A 22,571-nucleotide genomic window follows, 5' to 3' on the forward strand; every position below is an offset into this window, starting at 1 on the left:
GAGGCACAGTGCTCCCCTCCCACCTGCCAGCACAGGCGCAGGGCCGGATGGATTTCTGAGTTGAGGGGACATACTCTGGTTGCGGGCTGGGGACAGAGTGTGCCTCATTTCCCTGGCCAAGCACAAGGCTCTGCAGGAACTCTCTTTGGCAAAAAAGGGAAGGTGAAAAGGTAAAGACCCAGTTTGGTCTCCTGAAAATAGGACTTTGGTAGCTCTGAGGTGCTTTCTTTTGTGGGTTCGGCTCTTTGAATGGAGCCCCTGCTTTCTCCTTCAAGGTTTAAATGACTTGATCTCTATTAGAAGGTGTTTGGGGCTGGTTCTTCTTCAATGGGAGGCTTGAATGAGGCATAACCAACAGACTTTTTTCCACCCACCCCAACAGCAGAACTGGGGGGCAGAGAGGGGGAGCTTTTCAGGGTCCCCCTCATCTTCCTAGGCAGGAGAAGAACTTCCTGGCTGAAGCCCCTCAGCTACCGCAGCCATTACTTGTAGATTGGAGAAAGGCACTGCAGAGGTTGGACCCCACAGCCTTCGGACAGAGCTGGGTCCAAATCCTGGCTCCTCATCCATGGCTGTGTGAACTGAGGAAGCAGTCAAACCTCTGAAATTCTGTTTTCTCATCTGGAAAGTAGAAATAATCATATTACCTGCCCCATAGAAGGATTAAATGAGATGACATGAGGAAAATGCATAGTAAGAACTCAACTGTTAATTAAATTTTTTAAAAAATATTTTTTAGTTGTCAAAGGATCTTTATTTATTTATATGTGGTGCTGAGAATCGAACCCTGTGCCTCACACATGCCAGGCAAGTGCTCTACCACTAAGCCACGTCCACAGCCCAGTTAATTAAATTTAAAAAGCAGATTCAGCCCAGTCCTGGGTCTGAGCCCCACTGCACAGCTGACCTCAGACTTATGTTACCAGATCCATAATTTTCAAAAGATTCTCCAAGGGATCTGGTACCCCACAACATTTAAGAACCACTACAGATTCTGATCCAGAAGTCAGGAGATCTGGGTGTCAGATATCATCTCCTTCTGGCTCCTTCCTCTTCAGTTTCCTGAACTGTTCCATGAGGTGGTTCGACCAACCGAGCTCTGTGGTCCAGGTGGGGCATCCTGAGGCTCTATGAAGTCTAAGGAGCAGTGAAGAAGAGAATAATCAGAACTGGGACTTGAGGGGGAGGGGCTAAGAAAGTGGGAGAGGGCCTCTTCCTGCTCCTTCCCAGGAGCCGGTTTGGTCCATCAGCCAACATGTCAGCCAGCCAGCCGACAGAAACTGAGCTGCATCCCTCCACCAACCCGAGAGGCTGTTGCCATGGCAACTTCATATTTATCCACTTTAGCTCCTAATTAAGGGGAAAAGCATATAACATATTGGATGTCAAGGAGGCTTTGTGAGCCTCAATTTAGCGGCCGTGCCTGGATGTCAAACTCAAGCGTGATTGCTGTTAATCACCTTCCAAATTACCAGGACAGGTCACAAAGGGAAAGGTCCCCTGGCAGTGGGGGCAGCTGGGCCCAGGGGAGATGAGGTGGTGGTGGGAGCAGGAAGAGAGACCTGGTTCAACAGGCTGACCTGGAAGACTGCTGTGTGAATGTTGGCTCTGTGGGTATCCGATTATAAGGTCTGCAGGGACAGTGGCTAGGTTTGTTCTCTCCGACCCTGAGTCGGCAATCTCCACCCTGGAGACTCATAAGTCGAGGCCTTTGGCCTGTAGAGAGGGACTGACCCCTTGGTGAACTAAGAGTCAAGTAAAGACCATCTGGTGGCTTGTGATGTCAGAAGGAAGACTGACAGATGACCAGGGCCAGTAAGCACAGGCTGAGCTGGCATCCGATGGATGGATGAATGATGACTGCCACACAGCAGATGGATGGTCCAGTGGGGTTCACTTAGGAGGAATGGCTGGGTGGCTGGACTCACCATGGGAGTGCTCTGCCCCTCTAGCAGGACTCAGAACCCCAGCACCTCAGACACCAATTAGACCAGCCCCTCCTGTGATGCATCTGGTCAGCTGTTGGGGTGTGGCCCAAAGCCCTGTCCCCTGAGAAACGTTTTAGCTGGTCCCTGAGGATGTGGGAGGCAGGGAGTAGGTGGGAAGTGCTAAGGGAAGGACATCAGCAGAAGGGATAAGAGCCTGAGTTATGGGGTCAGGCTGGCCTAGGGTAGAACTTCATCTTGACTATTCATAGCTGTGTGACCTTAATCATGTCACCTAACCTCTCTGCTTTTGTTTTCTCATCTGTCAAGGGGGATGTGAGGGCTGTATGAGGATTTAGCAAGTTGATAAATGGAAGGTGCCTAGTGTAGTGTCCGGCACATGGTGACATTTAGACATTATTATTAAAAGTGGGGGTGGGGTGTGGGTCAGTGGTAGAGCACTGGCCTAGCATGCAAGAGGCCATGTGTGAAGCCCTGAGTTCCATCCCCAGCACTGAAAGAGAGGGAGGGAGGGATGGGGGGATAGGGGAGGGAGAGGAAGAGAAAGGAAGGAAGGAAGGAAAAAAAGAAAAAGAAAAGAAAAAACACGTTGGCTTGGAAAGGAGGGGCAGGAGCATGGTGGTGGAGGAGGGCTGGGCTGGAGGAGAGGGAAGGAGCGCTTTCCTGCTTTCCTCCTCGTGCCCCCTTTTGATCAGGCTCCAAAAGAAAGAACTCACAGAAGGGCGCCCGGATGGAGGCCAGGCAGAGGAGGCTGGTTGCTGAGCCAGAGAATGGGAACAATTGGAACCTGCTAGGTCTGTGAGGGGTGGGTTCTCAGCCTAAGAGGGGGGGGCCACGGGAAAGGAAATCCGTGTACCCAAAGTCCTTAGCAAGATCCAGAAAAGACCTTATGGCGCTCCAACCTGGGAGATTTTGGGATTACCTGGGATGATTCTACAAGATCTGCTGTCTGGGTTTACCCTAGACTTCCTGAATGAGAATCTGGAGAGTGTGGCCTGCAGTGTCTTGGGGCAACCTCTGGAACTTACTGGTCAAAACCAGATAAAACAGTATAGGAATTGCAGGAAGAACAGTTGGGTAAGCCCACTCCACACCATTTCACCTTCTCCATATAATATTAGGGCTCTGCTGGGAAAATTGTATCTGAAAAGAAAAAAAAACCCATAGTTAAAATATTTGAAAAATACCTATAATAATAATAACAACAACAACTAGCACTTATTATTTACCGTGAGCCAGGCACCAACTAAATGCTTCACATGGGTCATCTGGTTAATCCTCTCAACAGCTGTTGAAGTAGGTCAACTCATTTATACAGAAGACAAAACTGAGGTTCAGAGAGAGATGTCAAAGTTCACACAGCTTATTAGTGGTGGATCTAGGATTCAAATGTGGGCAGTCTGCATCTGAGTTATCAGGAGGCCCAGAGAGGTGACGTGTCTTTCCCTAGGTCTCACAGCAAATTGAAAGCAGAGGAGAACCTAGGAGTCCCTCTCTTCATCCTATCCTCTACCAATACCTTTAAGATACATTTTTTGCAGAGAAAAGTTAAGGACAGGCTGACCTGAGGGAAAGGGTCTCAGCTCTGTCCCTCCACTATAGGCAGTCCCAAAAATAGCAGGTGGAGTGGTAGGGGACCAGAAGTTTTCTGACATGAGAGAGAAGGAGCAGCTTGGGGTATGGTGACCATGGTGGCTGTGGCAGCCTTGCTGGCCTGGTGGGAGGAGTTGCGTGGCCTGGTTTCTGCAGATGTGGGCTGCAGCCGCCACTGAATGGGAGGCTATTAAGGGAAAATGCTTTGCAAGGAGCTGAGCAGCTGGGAGCAAAGATCCTTGAGCACTGAATGGGGGCTTTGTCCCTCCGGGCTCTGGCAGGCACTTGCTCCCCAGGTCTGTGTCGGGTGACTGGCTGGTCGCAAGGCCAGAGGTCACCCCAAGAAAGCTCATTCCCTCCACTGCTTCCTGCCCCCAGGTCATCTCCTTCAGTACTGCCCCCTATCCAGGGTGGCCTAATGTTAAGAGCCACAGGTTCTGGGGACTGACCCCAGGGTCCCATGCTGTAGGTGTGACCCTTGGGGCATGTTACTGAAAATCTGGGTGCCTTGGTCTCCTCGTTTGTGACAGGAAGTAGTACGGGTATGTGATGCAGACTGAGTGGGGAAGTCAAGCAAAGGCTGGGGGGGGGCTGCTTTGTGGTCACCCTCTCCTCTGAGCCTCCATCCCATGCTACCCTGGGTGGAAACTCCCCTCCTGGTCTCACTCTCCCTCCACCTCCCTCTCCCTCTCCCCCAGGACAGGCCTTTGTTGAGAAGTGAGGCTGTGTGTGGACAAAGAAAAGAATCAGCCAGGGCCCATCCCTGAAGGAAGCACCCCATGAGGAGAGTCCCATGTCCAGCCAGTGTCCTGTGTCATCACCTGCTGTTCCACGGAGACTCAGGACACTCTCAAAGCCCGAAATCCATGTGGCCTCCCACCCTGCACTTTGCCGAGACTCGTGCCTCTACCTGGACTCTCTCTCTCCCCTCTGTCCAGCCAACTGCCCCCCGTCCTCCAGAAGTTAGGGTAGAAAGCCCTCCTCTAGGAATCCAGCCCTTAGACCAGGGGTCCTCCCCCTGCTAGCACACACAGAGCACCAGTCCCCCGTCTAGTCTCAGGGGAGTCAGAAACCTCAGCCTGTTGACTGACCTCCCAGCCCACAGTACAGGCTCTGGCCTGGAGTGAGCCATCTATAAGCAGCTGTTAGACGAAGGTATGAATGAACGAATGAATGAATGAGTGATTCGATTCCTTGGCCTAGGGGAGGGAGACTGGTGGAATGAAGGGAAAGTCAATGGGTGCTCAGGCAGGACTGTGAATACATCAGGTTTGGGGCTGCCCCTTCAGAGAAGAGCCCCAGTTGATCTCTTCTCCTGAGGACTTTTCTCAATCAGGCTACCAGTATCTGCAGCCCCACCATTATCATAGACAGTGCTTACTGCGGACCCACTGTGTGTCAGCCAGTGCACCAGCACTTTAAACACATATGCACGTGCATACACACACACTTATTGAATACTACTTCTTTTTTTTTTTTTTTTGGTGCTGGTAATTAAACCCGGGATCTTGCACATGCTAGGCAAGAGCTCTATCACTAAGCCGAGTCCCCAGTTCCCTTATGGAATTCTTTTTCTTTTAGTTACTAGGATTGAACCCAGAAGTGCTCTACCACTGAGCTGTTATTTAAGCTGGCCTTCAGTTGCTGGGATTGTAGGTATGCACCACCATACCCAGTACAGACTCTAAAAGCAACTCTGTGAGACAGGAACCACTATCTTCATTCAGAGAAGTGAGGAAACCTTGCCCAAGGCCACAGAGCTAGAAATGATGGGGCTGGAAGTATGTTTAGCACTCAGGAGTATCTGTTTGCTTCTCGAATTGTTAACCACTAGGCCATCTTGCCTTTCCTGCAAGACAGAGTGATAGTCACAATTCCACCCTCCCAGGAAGTGGGAGTTGCTGAGGATGAAGCTGGAGAAAGTTCAGCCCATTCAGTTAGCTTTGGGTGAGCAACCACAGTGCGGTGTGCGGGGCCAGGCAGGAAATGCAGAGCTGGCGGCCAGCCCAGCCAGCCAGCTAGCTCCCCATCTGAGCAGACAGACAGACTGACCCCAGGAAGAGGGGTGGGTTATGACAGCACAATGGGGGGCAGCCCATGTGGTGGCAACGGTTGGCATTCATCACCGGGTGGCTCGAGGGTGGACGGTGGTGGGCCCGGGAACAGAGCTGTTCTTGGAGGGCTGTCTGGAAGCTTCACTCACTGGCGGCTTAATCACTCGCATTTGCCGAGCTCAGAGATGGCTCCTTGGCACGCCCAGCACAAACAGGAATGGCTTCTTTGCCCATCTCCAGAGGATGTTGTCCTGCTTCTTGGGGCTCCGCAGAGCACTCTGGCTCCCTCCTTCTCTCCCAACTGTAGGATTCCGAGCTTTCAGCCTGCCCTCCTCTCCTGATGGATGCAAATGCCATCCTTTTAGCAGACGCAGAGCCCCTCGTCTGTGGGAGACCCTGGGGGCTGCTTTCCCAGATTGTCCACCGGGCTGGAAGCAGCGGCCCATTAAGCTCAGCCTTTGGCCATGTAGAAATTACCCACCGAGGTGTGAGGAGCGCAGGGGTGGGCCGGCTCAGCCAAGTGCTAATTTTTTGCCATTCCTCAGGAGAAGCCGGGCTGCTCAGCTCTGTCTTGGCAGCAGGAAGCCTGTCACACCCCTACCCAAGTCCTGCTGGTTGGGAGCTGAACAGAGCAGGAAGGCTTCAGACCTATCCACTCAAAATGGGGGCCCTGAGCACTTCCAGCAATGGGAGGCCCCACCCTGAAGGCCCCATGGCTTTATAGCTTGGCTCAAGATGGAAGACCTCAAATCTACTTTCAGCCAGTCCAGGTGCCTTGGGACCAAGCCAGGTCCCGGGCATAGTGCCAGGGTGAGGGACTGGCATCAGTCACAGTTAGGGGGTCAAATAGAGATTGGTGAAAGGATTGGGTCAAGTCCGTGACTGGGAAGCTGGTCACGGTGGCGCAGGCCTGTAATCCCAGTGGCTTGGGAGACTGAGGCAGGAGGATCACGAGTTCAAAGCCAGCCTTAGCAAAAGTGAGGCGCTAAGCAACTCAATGAGACCCCCATCTCAAAATAAAATATAAAAAAAGCTGGGGATGTGGCTAAGTGGTTAAGCACCCTGGGTTCAATCCCCACCGGGCTCCCCCCAAAAAATGAGGAATGGAAAGGAAATTGGGATGGTTTTCCATCTGAGATGGATATTAAAGGACTGGGGTTGGGGTCAGGGATATGGTTAGGGATTGATTCAGATTAGAAGCATGGGCTGGGAGTGCTTTCGGGGTAGAGTTCTTGCCTAGCATGCTGAAGGCACTGGGTTTAATCCCCAGTACAAAAACAACAACAACAAACCAAGATTAGAAATATATTGGAGGCTGGGGTTTGGGGTGTAGTTCAATGGTAGAGCACCCGCTTAGCATGTGTGAGGCCCTGGGTTTAATCCCTATTGTGGAGAGGTTTGGGGGGGGGTTGAAAATGGGGTTAGGATTATTACTGATGTTTGCATTAGACTGTGGGGTAGATATCAGCTTGATTTTTGTATTACATATGGGATTAGGGTTGAAATCCTAGTGAGATGAAGGTTGGATTTAGAGTTGGAGTTGAGGAGAGGTTCAATAGGGTTGTGGTTGAATTGTAGGCTTGCTGCTGGTGTAAGGGTTGGAGTCAGAGAAAGCTTTCATATGGCTCAGAATGGAAATGTTGGGAAATGGTGGGAAACAAGTTTTCTCTTCCCTTACCTGGGTGAGCACTTTCTAAACAGGTGGAAAACCCAAAGTAAGACTGCTGGGGCCATCTCCAGAGTTAGGGGTCACCCACCACCTGCTTCAGCACTTACCTCTACCTTCCCACCTCTTCCCTGTCTTCCTCAACTGCCATCTCTTGCTCTTGAACAAAGTCAAGGTTCAAAATCTGTCTTCTTGCTGATCTCAGGAGATGTGCCTGTTGGGGACAGTACTAAGTCCCTTTCCAGGCAGCTGGTTTTTGCAGAGTTTTCTAGGCAGGAGTGGAGCTGAACCAAAGCATTCTGGGTAGGCTCCATCAGCTGCGCCTTCATCCTAGGGGTGAGTGGGGACATAGAGTGCCCCCTCCAATGCCTTCCTGGCCCTTGCCAGGGCCCTGACCTCTCTCCTTCTTTCTGCAGAGGCCCCAGCCCCTGCATGCCCTGTCTCGTTTCTCAGGGTGACAACCTGACATCCTCCAGCACTCAGCGCTGGGGTCAGGCTTTTAAAGCTGTCATTGGGGAGACTGTGGCCCCTCACCCTCCCCACTCTCCCGCCCAACTGTCCCTTCATGCAGAAGCACACATCAGGGCATGAAGCAGTGGACGACTGTGGCACTGCGATGCCTTTTAAACGCAGGCAATTAGTGGCTAAATAAAATATAGAACAAGCATTTCTGCCTGCTCCTGGCAGGGACCTGCTGAAAGCTGCTGGGGCAAGGAACCCTGGAAGTTGACAGAGGATCCAAAGATGGTGGTCCCAGTCACCTTATCTGGAGCCTCTTGCTGGGGTAGGGCCCACAGAAGAGAGGCTTGGTGACTTAAAAAACAGCCTTGATAGAGTTGGGGGATGCCGTGCTCTGTTTGGGCCACCATAACAAATATCAAAAGCAATGGAATTTTATTTCTCTCAATTCTGGAGATTGGGAAGTCTAAGATCAAGGCACTGGCAGATTTGCTGTGCATTGAGGGCCAGCTTCCTTATAGACAGCATCTTCTCGATGTGTCCTGTCGTGGCAGAAAGGACAAAGAGCTCTCTGGGATCTACTTTTTAAGACACAAATCCCTCTCTTGAGCCTAAGGTCCCAATGACTTTCTAAAGGCCTCATTTCCTAATACCATCACCTTGGGGTTTAGGATTATTTCAACATAGGAACTTGGGGAGACATAAACATTCAGTCCATTGCAGGGGCACACACCGGAGCCGTGAGGGTCTTGGGGAAGCTGGAGGAGAGTCTTGCAGAATAGTGAAGGACCGAGAACAGTGGTTTTGGAATATGACAGACCTGGGTTGGTACCCTGGCTCTGACACTATGTTAGTCATCTCCCTATTGCTATGACAAAATACCCAAGATGATCCACTTATAAGGAGGAAAGGTTTATTTTGGCTTGCAGTGTCAGAGGTTTCAGTGCACTGTACTTGGCCCTGTGGCTTTGGGCTTGTGATGAGGCAGAACAGCAAAGTGGCAACTATGTGGTGCCACAGAGCCGCTCACCCCGCAGCAGCCAGGAAGCAACAAGAGATGGAGGAAGAGGCCAAGGTCCCAATATCCCCTTAAAGAACACTCTCCCAATGACCTAACGTCCTTCCACTAGACCCCAACTCCTCAAGCACCTCAGGCCGGTCATAAGCCTTTAAGAGATGGCGCTTCAGAGACATTTAAGATCTCAACACTAACAGCCACTTATAAGCTATGTGATTTGGGCTGACTCTTGACCCTTCCCAAGCCTCACTTGCCTTGCCTATAAAATGAGGATAAAAGCGTGCCCATCTCTTATCGATGTTAGCAGGTTTAGTAGGGTACTTAGTTATGTTAAAAGAAACCTTTCAGAAGGAAGCGGGGCTGAGGTAAGAAAGAATTAGAGATCTTGCTGAGAGGTCCTGGCATGGATGGGAGGACAGGCCATGAAAGGGAATTGGGAGCCCAGGAGAAGACCCCATCCCTGGGCCATGGGCTCTTTCCTCCGTGCCCCTCTCAGTTGTTTCAGAGAGAACAAGTTACTGGCCTCTGACTGTTAGAGGATGAAAGAGAAAGAGCACAGACCTCCGGATTCAGTCAGTCCTCCTTCCCTTCACCCTCCTCCTGGGAAACCATGCATAGATAATAACCTTAGGTGACTGACTGAAGGCACAGGCCAGGAGTCTCAGTTTCTCCCTCGGTGTGGCTTTAACAGCAGTGTGTCCTTTGACTGCAGAGAGCTCTTACAAACACACTAGCATCCCCACAGACCTTGGTGCCTGGCTTCCCTGTTAACTCTTGAGTGTCTCCCTCACTGCTCCAGTGCTGAGCAGGGGTGCTTCTTGGGGGATGTGCCAGGGCTCAGGAAGCAGCTCAGCAGATTGCAGTTAAGGGGACAGAAGAGGCTAGTCAGTTGGCTCCTGCTCCCACATGGACCCCCATCCTGAAGCTCCAGCTCAGCTCTTTTCTTTAAATAAAAGGAATGACATCATCCTCATGCTTAGCTGCTGAGCCAGAGGGAGGTGATCTGAGACACTGTGGAGGGGAAGCAGGAGGAGCTGGGGGTGGGGTAGGGAAGCCTTGGGACCGATGAAGAACGGATACCGAGACCCTTGTGTGAGTGTCTTCTGGGGTCCACCCACGTGTATGTGTTGGCAAGTAAGAAAACTGGAATCACAAAATGTTAGCGCAGAGACGGACCTTCACAGAACTAGAAAAAGAGAGGCTCACAGATAACATGGTGGAGTTAAACAGATCTAGACAAAGCTCTTTGTGTGTCTGAGTCTCAGTTTCCTCATCTGTAAAATGGGGTCAAAACAGTGTTGGCCTAGGGGCTGGGGATGTGGCTCAAGCGGTAGCGCGTTCGCCTGGCATGCGTGCGGCCCGGGGTTGGATCCTCAGCACCACATACAAACAAAGATGTTGTGTCTGCCGAAAACTAAAAATAAATAATTCTCTCTCTCTCTCTCTCTCTCTCTCAAAACAACAACAACAACAACAAAAAAAACAGTGTTGGCCTAACAAGCGTTTTGTGTGAAAGATCTGGAAGAGGCGATGGCTGTAAGTACCTAGTGCATAATAGGGCTTCAATCAATGGTGACCACTGGGAATGATCCTGAGCAGAAACACAAGGATGCTGGGCTAGCAGCAGGGGCCTCCATAGAGGTCAGCTAACCCTCCCTAGCAAGATTCCTGGGTCCAGGTTCTTCCTGATCACAGTGTGTGTGATCCTCACTGTCTTTGTTCTCACTCGCCACTCGCTCACCTCTGGGTCCTGGGATCCCGGAAACTGCCTCTGCTCTCCCACTTTGGGCCCAGCCTGGATCCCTGGGAATTCTGGGGTTCTGTTTCCCCTGGGCTTCTCTGAGGCCCGCATTCAGGGCTTGCTGGGCTCCTGACACCTTCCTCCCATCTGAACTCTGGCTGCGCTGAGCTCAGGGTCCCTGTTCTTCTCTTCCCCTCTCGTGAGTGCTGCACCTGCTTCTTCTTCTCTCTCTCTCTCTCTTCCTTTTTCTGCCTCTCCTTGCCTTGTCTCTATCCCTGCCTTTCCCCCACTGCTCTTCCGTCATGCTTCTGTCCCATCCCTCTCTCTGCTTATTATCAGCTCTTGCTGCCGGGCTGTACCAGTCTCTGGTCTTGCTTCATCTCCCATTGTACTTTTTCTGCTCCCTAAAAGGGGACTTCCAAGCCTTGAACAAAAGAGACCAAAGGGCAAAGGCCAGGGTTGGTATCTGAGGCGGGGAAGGGGCCCACCCCAGCCCTCTTCCCCACCCATGTTGGGTACAGCCCTGGCTCTGTGTGCTTCCTGAGCATGGGTGTGTGTGGGCTGAGGGCAGAAGGCCCATCTTGCCTGTCATCTGGAGAGACGTGTGTGCAAAATGTTAGTTCTATGGCTCTGATTCAGCTCCCAGGCGGCTGGCTGCGGAACACGATGACGGAAGGGGGTGATGGGGACCTGGAGAAGCGAGTTAGCTGGGCTGGAGATGGAGTCCTGGACTTTGGCAGAGGACCCGAGGCTCCCTGGAGAGGACCCAGGGTGATCTCATGAGGGTTTGGGTGGGGGTCATAGCACCACCAGATGCAGTATGTGGACTGGGTCGGGGAGGTGAAGGGGTTCGGCAAAGGAGGCACGGGAGGGGTGGGGGCACTGGGCATGATGAAGGGTACCCTGAGTCGGGCAGAGGGGTCCCTGGGTGGAGTGATGGGACATTATGTGAGGGTTCAAGGGTGAATGTAGGTGAAGGAGTGGGTCATAAGGAGACGGTCAGTGAAGGAAAGGTTCATGGAAGCTGGGCACTGTGGCACACACCTGTAATCCCAGCGGCTTGGGAGGCTGAGGCAGGAGGATCGTGAGTTCAAAGCCAGCCTCAGCAACTTAGCGAGGCACAAAGCAATTCAGTGAGACCCTGTCTCCAAATAAAATACAAAAAAGGGCTGGGGATGTGGTTTAGTGGTAGAGTGCCCCAAAATTCAATCCCCAGGATCAAACCAAACCAAACCAAAACACACACCCATGAAGGAGGTGAGAAGCTGTCCAGTGGGCCTCCTGGGGGCCTTCCCCTGCTTGACCCTCACCTGGCTCCCTGCTTGGCCCTCGTGCACCTCTCTGCTCCTGCTCTTCCCTTTGCGGCTTCTAGCCCTCGCCTGTCAGTGCCCAGGCTTCACCATCTCTCCTCTCCCTGTGCAGTTTCTAGTGGCCCTCCCAATTCAGGGTATTCCCCTTAGAAGTCCCCTTATCACTGTGGTCTGACCCTGCATAGAACTGAAAGAGGACCCCAAATTCCCACTTGCCCTCCCTCATCTGATTGACTCAGGTGTTCCCTCCCGAGGAGCTGCTGGGTGCTCCTGAGCCTGGGTCTGTCCTGCTAGTTAGGATGAGAGTGAGGACGAGGCTACAACAGTCATCACTGCAGGCTGATGGTTTCACTGGAAAAAGTCCCATGTACCCTGGGGACAGTGTGTGTCCAGGTCCCCGCTGGCACATGAGGTCAAACCCACCTGCTGCCTTCCCTTCCCAGGACCCTCTAACCTGTGTCTGTATCCAGAGGGGCCTGGAGGTGCTGCTGTGGCCCTTAGGTGTGGAGTTCACCGTGCACTAGGCTGTGGGGAGGCTCTGTACATTTTTAATTCAAATAAAATCTTCACAAGTATCTGAGATGACATTATTTTTATCTCCATATCATAGAAAAGGAAACCCTGGGAGGTTAAGTCACCTGCCTGGATTCACACCAAGGGCCCTCAGCTGGTGTTTTTAACCCCTGCAGACCTTGAGCAGCCACCTCCAGACAACTCCCTGCTTGGGACCTTGGGAGATATGAGAGATGGAGGCCATAGGAACATTCCAGAAAGACCACTCATTCATAGCTGCAGCCTTGGTAGGGCAGGGTGCTCATAGCTCCTCTCCCCAAGGCCTGGGATACCTCCAAGGCACAAGGAGCACTTCTGGTCCCACATGGGCCTGAAGATGCCCCTGCCTCCACCAACACCCTTGGAAAGTTGTTAATTGGTTACACTTGTAGCCAACGGTGTGTGGGGGGGTGACCTAAATTTAGGGCACTTTTCTGGTCTGTCATGGAAACATGGGGTGGGTCTGAGGGTCCACTCCTGCTTATCAGCCGTGCCCTGCCAGCCAGGGGGAGCCCTGCCGGCCCCATGGAGGTGCATGAGGACCCTCCCCCCACCTCTCTGTGTGGGTGCGCTGGGCTGCTGTGTTCCTGAGGCGCCGGTGGGTGCGTGACGATGGCAGCTCCCACCCAGCAGAGCCGTGAACAGAAGGGGTGAGCTGCCGGCAGCTTTAAATAGCTCCTTGCTGTATCTCACTTGCCAAAGCCCCAGTCCCCCAAGTCTGGCTGCCCTAGGGAGGAGCTGTGTGAGCCCCAGAAATGAGGCCAAGAGAAAGGGGCTCAGCCCCCCAACTCAAAAACATCCTCCTGTCACAGAAACACCTGTTCCTGACATGCCTAAGAGACAAAACCCACTTTTTTCTTGGGTGGGTGGGCAGGGATCCAGAAAATTGCTCAAGGGACTGTGGGCTTATTTTGGCTGAAAAGATGCCGTGGCCAGGTGTCCACTCAGGCCCTCTCTTAAAGGAGACATATTGATCCTCCAAGCTCAGGTGTGACCCCAGCCACTCAGACACTGAGAAGCAACCTACCACCTCCGGCTCCAAGATCAGTCAGTGGACATTCCCTTGGTTACCATCTCTCCTCCTTACCTTGGTCCACATCTCCCTATGCACAGACCTTTGATGGTCTTGACCCTGCAACTTCATTTCCCATCACTCTTCCCAATCTACCTACTTCATTTGAAGACCTTCTTTCTGCTTCTCCAATGTGCCCAGCTCATTCCCACCTAGGACCTTTGCTCTTGCTGTTCCCTTGGCCTGAAATGCTCTTGTGTGGCGTGTCCCATAGTTAGAGTCAGCCACACTATGATTTTCCTGGGCTCCAGGGCCTTTTTGCTTTTGCAAGTCCTTTCCTCCATAAAAAGATACACAAATCATACTTTATGACTGCATTGGTATAAACACAGATACATTCACATTATGTATGAAAATATTTTCTTCAACCTGAAAGCTCATGGTTTTCTTTTGATTTTCAAAGAAATTAAAACTTCTCAGGGCCTCTACAAGTATGGTACATACAGTAGTATATACAGTATATGTAGTAGTGTTACTGTTCCCAATGGAGAAATTAGCCCTTATCGAAACCTTCTCATAACTCAGGGCTCCATTCAAATGTCACCCTCTAAAAGCCTTACTTTGAACACCCCACTTAAAACTTGATCACACACTAGCCCCAATTTATTTATTTCCTGATTTATTTTCTTCACAGATTTTACAACTACCTGATAATTTCTTGTTTATTAGCTTCCTTGTTTTGTCTCCTGTAAGTATCCTGGAAACTCCATGGGGGCAGGGACTTTATTTTGTCACCGCTGATTAACTTGTTTCTTGCACAGAGAGGTCTGTAACATGATTGAGAAAATAGCCTGTTTGCTTGACCAGAACCCAGAGATCCTCCTCTCAGCTGTTGGCCACCTGTGCTCTTTCTTCTTGGGACCTCAGTCCCCTCCTGGTTTGAAGGAAAAAAACAAATCCATGCCCACACTTCACACACAACTCACTTGTCCTCTCAGAGCCTTGGTCCTTCCATCTGGAAAGTGGGGATCATAATGCTGACCTATTCTGAGAGTACAATGGGGTAGCATAGGCAAAAGCAAAGAACCAGCTCACAGAGGGATGTAGAGGGGCCCAGTAGACATGTTTCTTTCCCCACTTCTCTCTGGCCACTTCAGAGCTTACTATTGTCCAAGGCAGTGGGATCTCATGCTACTGAAGTTCATGTACTCTCTCTCTCTCCTTTCTCTCTCTCTCTCTCTCTCTCTCTGGTACTGATTGAACTCAGAAGCTCTTTACCACTGAGCCATATCCCTTTTTATTTTTATTTTGAGATAAGGTCTCACTAAGTTGCTTAGGGCCTCACTAAGTTGCTGAGGCTGGCCTTGAACTTGCAATGCTCTTGTCTTAGCCTCCAGCATTGCTGGGATTATAAGTATATGCTACTGTGTCTGGTGGCCCATGTACTTCTGTGAATTTTGTTGGTTACAGTTTGGCCATGTTCCCCTTTCCTCTTTGCAGAAAAACTTTAAACAGAAGCCCAGTGGAAATTCAGAACATCTTTCTCTTTTTCTTTCTTTCTACAAATATTTAATGAGACCCTTTTATGTAACAGGCACTATGCTGGGCTCCAGGGAATCAGTAAAAAGTAAAAAAAGGATACATGGTCCCTGCCTTCCTGGAGCTTGTGTACGGTGCGTTAGGCAGGTGTTAATCAAATAATCACTATAAATAATGGAATTACTTTGTGCTAAATGCATCAGAGAAGAAACCCAGTGGGCTGTGAGAACACATGATGAGGGAGTTTGACCAGGTCAGGGAGTAGGGGATAGCTTCCCTGGAGACACAAATCTCTGACCCGAGATTTCTAGACAAGTTGGAGTTCACTAGGCAAGGAGCCCAGGGGACAGTAGGAGAATTCCAGACAGGGGAACAGCATGTGCAAATACCCTGTGATTAGAGTTAAGATCAATGAGATGGAATGAAGGGAGAAGTATATGACCATGTGAGATAGGCTGGAGCAATAGGCAGTGGCCACACTGTGCAGAACTTTGTAGACCACATTATGGCATTTTTTTCTTTGGGGAGGTCCTCAAAGGATTTTAAATCATACGACTAGGCTTGTATTTTGAAAAGATGACTGTGGCTGCCTATGAAACAAGGATTTTAAATTTATGACAAAAAATCTTCAGCAGTCCTACTAGAAGAGGAATGGCAAATATATGCCCTACTTGTCAAAATTCCCCGTTCTTATTCCTATAGCAGACAGCACTAATCAATTATAGCAGCAGTTCTCAAAGTGTGGTCCTCAGACCATCAGCATCAGCATCACCTGGGAATTTGTTAGAAATGCAAATGATCATACCGCACATCAGACCCTTGAATGGGGTGGAAGCCAGACATCTGTGTTTTAACAAGCCCTCCAGGTGATTCTGATGAATGCTAAAATTTGAGAGCCACTAAACTACAACACTCCTTCCTAACCAAGCCCTGATGCAGAGTCAAGACCTCCTCAAGACGGCCCTCTAAGTAGTCAGTACTAATGCAGGCTAATTGCACAGAGTGCTTGCTGGGGACTCCTCTAAGGGGGCTGCACAGATCCAGCTCTGGAGCTCAAGTTCAGACCCTGGCAAAGCCCTAAATGTAGGCAAGCTGTCACAAGTGCCAGAAGAGTGAGCCATTGGGAGATATTGCCTCAAGCCCCTGCTCAGCTGCTGCCTGGTGGGTATCTTCTCCCAGGCCTCGGTTTCCTCATCTGTGTGAAGAAAGTGTCTCTGAACAGGATCACTTCTGTAGCTTCTGAGCCAGAGTCAAGCGGATACATGCTCAGTCCCTGGGGAAAACCCTCTATAAATCTGCCTTCTCATGGGCTGGGTGGGGGTGGAGCAGGCAGTGCAGCCTTGGCAGAGATATCCTCCAGAGTTTGTAAGAGGCAGCACGTGACTCGGTCCTGGAAGGAAGCATCCATCACCCTGGGCAGCCAGAAAACCAGGGAGACAGCGTGGGAGTGAGGGAAGGAGGAGGCAGAGCTCTCAGCCCACGTGCTCCCGCACTTTCCCAGGCCTGGGACCCATTAGCAGACTGGAGGACTCTAAGCCCAGAGAGTGGGGATGAGGGGTGGGAGGGGCCAGATTCTAGGAAACCATACAGGATACAAAATATGTGGCCCCGAACTTCCTACAAATCCTGAAACTCATAACGGAAATTCCTCCCCCAGATCCACAGTTATCTGGCTTCTCAGCTCAAATGTCACCTCAATTGAGAGGCCTTCTCTGATGAGCCATCTTTCCTCCTCCATTTTTTTTTTCTCAGTGTGGGGATGAAACTCAGGGCTTCATGCATGCTACACAAAAACTCTAGCAGTGAGCTACACTAGACCCTCTCTTTTTTTTTAATGGAAATTTTCTTCTTTTTTTTTTTTTTGTAGTTGTAGATGGACAGAATGCCTTTATTTTATTTGTTTATTTTTATGTGGTGCTGAGGATCGAACCCAGTGCCTCACGCATGCTAGGCGAGAGCTCTGCCACTCTACCACTGAGCCCCAGCCCCAGCCCCCTTTTATCTTTTTATGACCTTTGGAACTCAAATCACTCTTCAGAATCACAGTGGCTACTTCCCGGCATCCTCCTGGGATGCGTGCTCCCTGAGGGCAAGGGTCTCCCTGTCTTACTCGTGGCTCTACAGCCACCACGGTGTGCAGGGACTGATTGGCGATGACTTAACATTATTTCATCATGCCCCAATATTCTCTGAAATAGGGAATGTGATCATCCTCCACTGTTCGGATGGAAATACTTCAGGCAGATAAGTGACTTGCTCAAAGGTCACACAGGTAGGCATTGAGAGAGCCCCTATTTGAGCCTCTGTCTGTCTGACCCAAAGCTCGGGATATTTGGAATGTGAGAGCAAAGGGGCTGCTGGGAACATTGCCCAGGAGAGAGGGGGCAGTGCTGACCTCAACTCCCAAGTTCCTGATAAGGAAGCAGCAGCCCCGCACAAGGAAGGCCCCCAAAGCTGGAATTCCTTTGTTTAGGATTTCTAAAGGGAAGTCCTACTTTACACAGCTGCTGTCCACCTTCTGGAATTTGTTACTCCCAAGGGGTCTTCACAAACTGAAAATAGAAAGGAGTTCAGAAAGAGCCGCACAAAAGTAATGGATGGCAGGTCCCCCGAGGTAATTGAAGGAAACGAGAGATGCTGGGAGTTTGAGCCTAGACCCTGGAGGTCTGCATCATGCTGGGGACTGCCCTGGTCTCCCCAGATGGTTCCCAGGTGCCACAGGCGGGAAAGCATGTGGGAGGTGCTGGATCTCCAAGTTCTAGCCTACTTGCTGTGGGATTGGGGCGGCCTCCATTCTTCCTCCCAGCTCCCACTGGGGCCCCATTGTTGGGCAGTTGGGGGACTGGGTGTCTTGATTTGGGGACTCGCCTGCCCAGGATGGACAATTTGCATATGTTCTGGTATTTCCTTCCTTCCTTCCTTTTTTTTTTTTTTTTTGGTACCAGGGATTGAACTCAGAGGCACTTGACCACTGAGCCACATCCTCAGCCCCATTTTGTATTTTATTTAGAGACAGGGTCTCACAGAGTTGCTTAGCGCCTCACTTTTGCTGAGGCTGGCTTTTTTTTTTTAATATTTTTATTAGTTGTTGATGGACCTTTATTTTATTTACTTATTTATATGTGGTGCTGAGAATTGAGCCCAGTGCATCACGCATGCTAGTCAAGCGCTCTACCACTGAGGCCCAGCCCCAGCCTGAGGCTTGCTTTGAACCTGTGATCCTCCTGCCTCAGCCTCCTGAGCCGCTGGAATTACAGGTATATATATATATATATGCACACCCGGCTGTTCTGGTATTTTCTTTGGAGCCTCCTCTTTTTTTCCCAGAAACTTTTTTTTGCAAGGTCTTTATTGCTTCCTAATTTTTCATACAGCTTCCATTTATTTGTCTTATTAAGTACTTTTCTGATTCACGTTAGCCTAGGGTGGGAAAGGCCTTCATGTCCTCTCTTCCCTGGACACGCAACTCTGGGTGACTCCCTCCCACCAGCAGCCTCCACTCTCCTTTGGGGATTATATTTCCCTTCATCTGTTGTCTGGGCTTCCTTGCCTCCCCTTCCCTCAGTACTTCTGCTTCTTTCTTCTTTGCTCCCCAACACACACTTGTGCCCCACCCCATCCCTTCTACCTCTGTTCCTTCTCTCAGGCTGCCTACTCCCATGGCTTCCCCTTTCCACTTGGCCAGTTTTTTCCTCCTCCTCTTCCTCCTCCTCCTCCCTGAGGCTCCTTTTCTGTCCATATCCTTAACTCCCTCTCCCCTCCCCCCACAGCACCCTCACACTCCCAAGTCACCCTCAGAGCACCAATATCTCTCTCAGCCCACCCCTCGCTCCCTGAAATATCTCTAGGCCCAAATTGTGCTGTAGCATTCTCAGGGGATATTTCATTTCCCCCCAGCCCTGCAAAGTCCTCTTTAAATGGCTGAATCCCTGAAAACTCCCTCCCTCAAAGCCAACATCAGTGAGGACAGGCAGGGACAGGTCCCTAGTATGACAACAAGCTTCTGGCCTACTGTGGGCAGGACAGAGGCCTGGACAGGGACAGCAGCCCCCTCTTCCTCGCTGCAGACTCCCCAGATAGAGGTCTTATGGCCACCCAGGGGCAAGTGGCTGGGGAAGTGGGTGATACCCAGACCCTCTCCATAAGCAGCAGCAGCTCTGGGCCCTCTGGACAGGCCTGACTTCTGCCTGGGCCTTTTCTGCTGCAGCTTCCTGGCTTAGGACAGAGGTCCAAACGCTCAGACACCCCCATGTATGTACCTCTCTACACCCTTATACCTCACATCAGGGCTTCTCAAACCTGGGTGCACCAGAATCACCTAGAAAGCTTGAGAGTGAGAGGCTCCACCCACTGGAGTTTCGGATCTTCTAGGTCTGGAGAGGGCACGAGAATGCATTGCACTCTGGACACAGGCCCACACTGCGGTGGCTGCTGGTCCCAGAACCCAGCCCTGAGAATCACTGCTCCATAGATACCCACCTGAGCATACACTGCCGGGGACACCTTCCTGCACAGACTTTGCAAAACAGCAAGGGAAGCCAGGTAGCTGGGGAGAACTGAAAGCTCTGAACTGAGATGGGGAATTCCTTGGCCTAAGAACACAGACCCTGGCCTCGTTCTTTCTCGCTCTGACTCTGCTATTTCTCTTTCCTTGCCACGTTTCCACACACTTCCTCAGTCCTCACCCTCCCTGAATTCTCCAGTGGGCCTCCCAGCTCCGCTGCACACATGAGCTCATCCATCTCTATCACCCTGTGAGTGAGCGGTGGGCAGGTGAGAGAGGAAGATTACAGGAGAACGGGCACTGTTCCCTGCTAACAGGGCACTCGCTCACCGCGAGAACGCAGCCAATTATTCCCCGTGTTCTGGGGGATAATCATTAATGCCACAGGAAATTCTAAACAAGTGATTAAATCATTACTGGGGAAGGCACAGGGAGCCTGTGCCACCATTAAGCTTCCCTCATACTGTTTGGTCTCAGGAAAGTGTACCTGGGAAGGGAGAGAGGCACATTCCCGGCCCTGCAGCAGCAGCAGCAGCCAGTCTGGCAGGGGTTGTCCCCAGAACCACCTTCCCACTGAGCTGCACACCCAGCTACGGCCCTCAGAGCCCCTCCTGAGCCAGCCACAAAGAGGGCTCTGTTCCAACAACCCTTCATGATAACATGCCACTTGATGAATCCAGGCATTAAATTGACAAAGATTTATTAAATACCTACTATGTGCCTGGTGGTATTCTAGGGACTGGGATTAAAATGTGAATAAGACAGACATGTCCCTGTCCTAGTGGAGAAGGCAGATGACCCACATCATCAATAGGGCAAATGCTCAAGAGGAAATAAACAGGACACTGGCTGTTTTGAGCCGATATCTACTGGGAGGAGCTTGGAGGCCCCCCCATTCTCTGACAGCCCTCCACGGGGCTGACCAGCAGTTGATACCCATCTCTCGGGCCTGTAGATCATGTTTTAAGTGAACATCAGCAATGTCAGAGCAGCCCCCTTCCTACCCCGAGTCCCCACCATGCTATCTTTGGAAAGATAATGAATGTCTCCAGCAGCCACTGTTTTTTAAGCGCGGTGTGTCAGGCATTGCACTGGGCAATTTATGATCATGACATCATTCCATCCACAGAACAATCAAAATGTTGTAGACTAGGTGTTTCTTAGTCCCCATTTTACAGATAAGCGAATGGAGACCCAGAACATTGGAGCCATGTGGCCAAGTCACACACTAAGTGATTAAGGGTTGAACTGAGTTCTGAGCAGAGACATTTAACTCCATCTTGTCCAGACGCCCAGGAGAAGCCTGAAGGGCCTGTGTGGGCTCCTTGGGATTCATGTCAAGGCTACGAAGGGGCTCTCCTTGCATCAGCCTCTACCATGTAGCCCATTTAGGGGGAACGATTTGAGATGGCCAACTGCAGTTGAGGACCCTAGATCAGTCCTCTTTGGCATCTCCAGACTGTGTGTCCTTATAGAACCCACACAGGCCATCGGCCCTACTGCCCCGCTGTTCCCCAGGACCTGCAGCCCCAGAAGGCTTGTCCTGCTTGTCCTTGCATACCCTGCACCTCCTGCCCCTGCAACCAGGCTGCCCTCCTGAGGGCCAGCAGGGCAGCCAGGGGCAGCCAGGACAGGAGCCTGGGTCTGCGGTGACTCATTGGCTGGTGCTTGGGAGGCCATGGTGAATTATTCACACAGATTCTGTGAATTATTCACGTTGTTATTATTTATTTTTCAGATACGCCTGCAGCAGAGCCTCCAGGCCCATGTTCAAAGGATGACATAACTCCTGACTCCTGATCCCCTCTGTCTGTGGAGAAGGAGCCCGGCCTCTCTCCAGCCTTGGTGGCGAGTCCCAGACCACAGGCTGAGGGCAGGGAGCTGCTGCCTTGGGACAGACTCCTGCAGAGCCCCTCCCTGGGCACCAGCTGCAGCAATAATGGTCCCCCCCTCGCTGGGACTTCACTGTGTGCCAGCAGTAGGCTCAAGTGACTGTCACAACTGCCCGAGGGAACACACCACCAACCCCATTTTACAGATGAGGGAACTGAGGCTCACGTTGCATCCAACGTCCCTCATCAGGACCACCAGTTAGTAAATAGTCCACAGGTCCAACCTGTGGACTCTAAGGTCAGTGGCAGCCATGTTGCATATGTCAGTGGGCGGGCGTAGTGTTTGACAAGGTCCAACTGCACCCACCCCTCCACCCTCAGCTCCAAACCATGCTGAGAGGAGGCCACACCCAGGGACTCCAATGCTCTAGAGGAGGCATCTCTGCATCTCTATGGCAACAGGATCCTGAGCAGCCAGAGCTGAGGTTGGTTTGTCTCTGAGAGGCAGAGGTGGACTTTGCCCATAGAGGCCCCAGGTGTCCCAGGCTCTGAGCAAGTGTGACTCAGGGATCTCCCAGCACTCTCACCCAGTTCCCCCACCCCCAGACACAGCTCTACTCCTTCCTCCCAGAGCTCCCAGGAAGCAGCCACCCAGCCTCCCTTCCCCACTCCTCCTCTGGCTCCCTGCAGTCTAACCTCCATCCCTCTGGCTGCAGCTCAGATCCTTTTCCCTGGGGAATACCATCCTCCACCCTGGACACACACACAGTGCCATCTGGAGGAGGAGCAGTGGACTCAGCCCTGGGAAGACACCCTCCTGTCCTGGAGGGGCACCTTCCTCTTTTTGCCACCCCATTCACTCACTCCCTCATCCACTCATGAATACGTATTGGGTACTTACATTTGCCAAGCACTGTTCCAGAATCTAGGGCCCCTTGTCAGGGCCTGGGGGTGGGGTGGGGGCAGCCCCTCCCCCAGGACCTGTCTTCCTGGACACAGGAAGTCAAATCACAGGCAAACTGGATGGGAGCCTGATCTTCCAGCCCCTGACTCTGGGTGACCTTGAGCTAGGAGTTCCCCCTCTGCACCTTTCCCTTTTTACAAGAAGGGAGTGGGGCAGGATCTGCACTCCACAGCCCTGCCAGCCCGGCTTTACTCGGGTGTCAGTAACTCAACAACAGGAGCAACAGAATCATTTCCATCCCACAGCTGCAAAAGTCAGGCTCACACGTGCTCCAGCTCAGGTGGACTTAATAACTGTCCCTCTCTTCCCGGCTCCATGCATTTTAAAGGAGTCTGGGGATGGCTCTGCCACTAATGGTGGATTTCAGTTGCCAGAGAGGAA

General features: G+C 51.4%; 1 long non-coding RNA gene across 1 annotated transcript; it reads right to left on the minus strand.

Moving 5' to 3' along the window:
• Window positions 1-749: 749 nt before the first annotated feature.
• On the minus strand, window positions 750-22,363 carry LOC125619108. Its single transcript, XR_007350599.1, has 3 exons — window positions 22,128-22,363; window positions 2,869-3,089; window positions 750-1,137 (listed from the first exon to the last, which is right to left on the minus strand). It is a non-coding gene; the product is annotated as an uncharacterized LOC125619108 (long non-coding RNA).
• Between the last annotated feature and the right edge of the window lie 208 nt (window positions 22,364-22,571).

Source organism: Marmota marmota, unplaced genomic scaffold, assembly GCF_001458135.2.
Source record: "Marmota marmota marmota unplaced genomic scaffold, marMar, whole genome shotgun sequence".
Classification (NCBI taxonomy): Eukaryota; Metazoa; Chordata; class Mammalia; order Rodentia; family Sciuridae; genus Marmota; species Marmota marmota.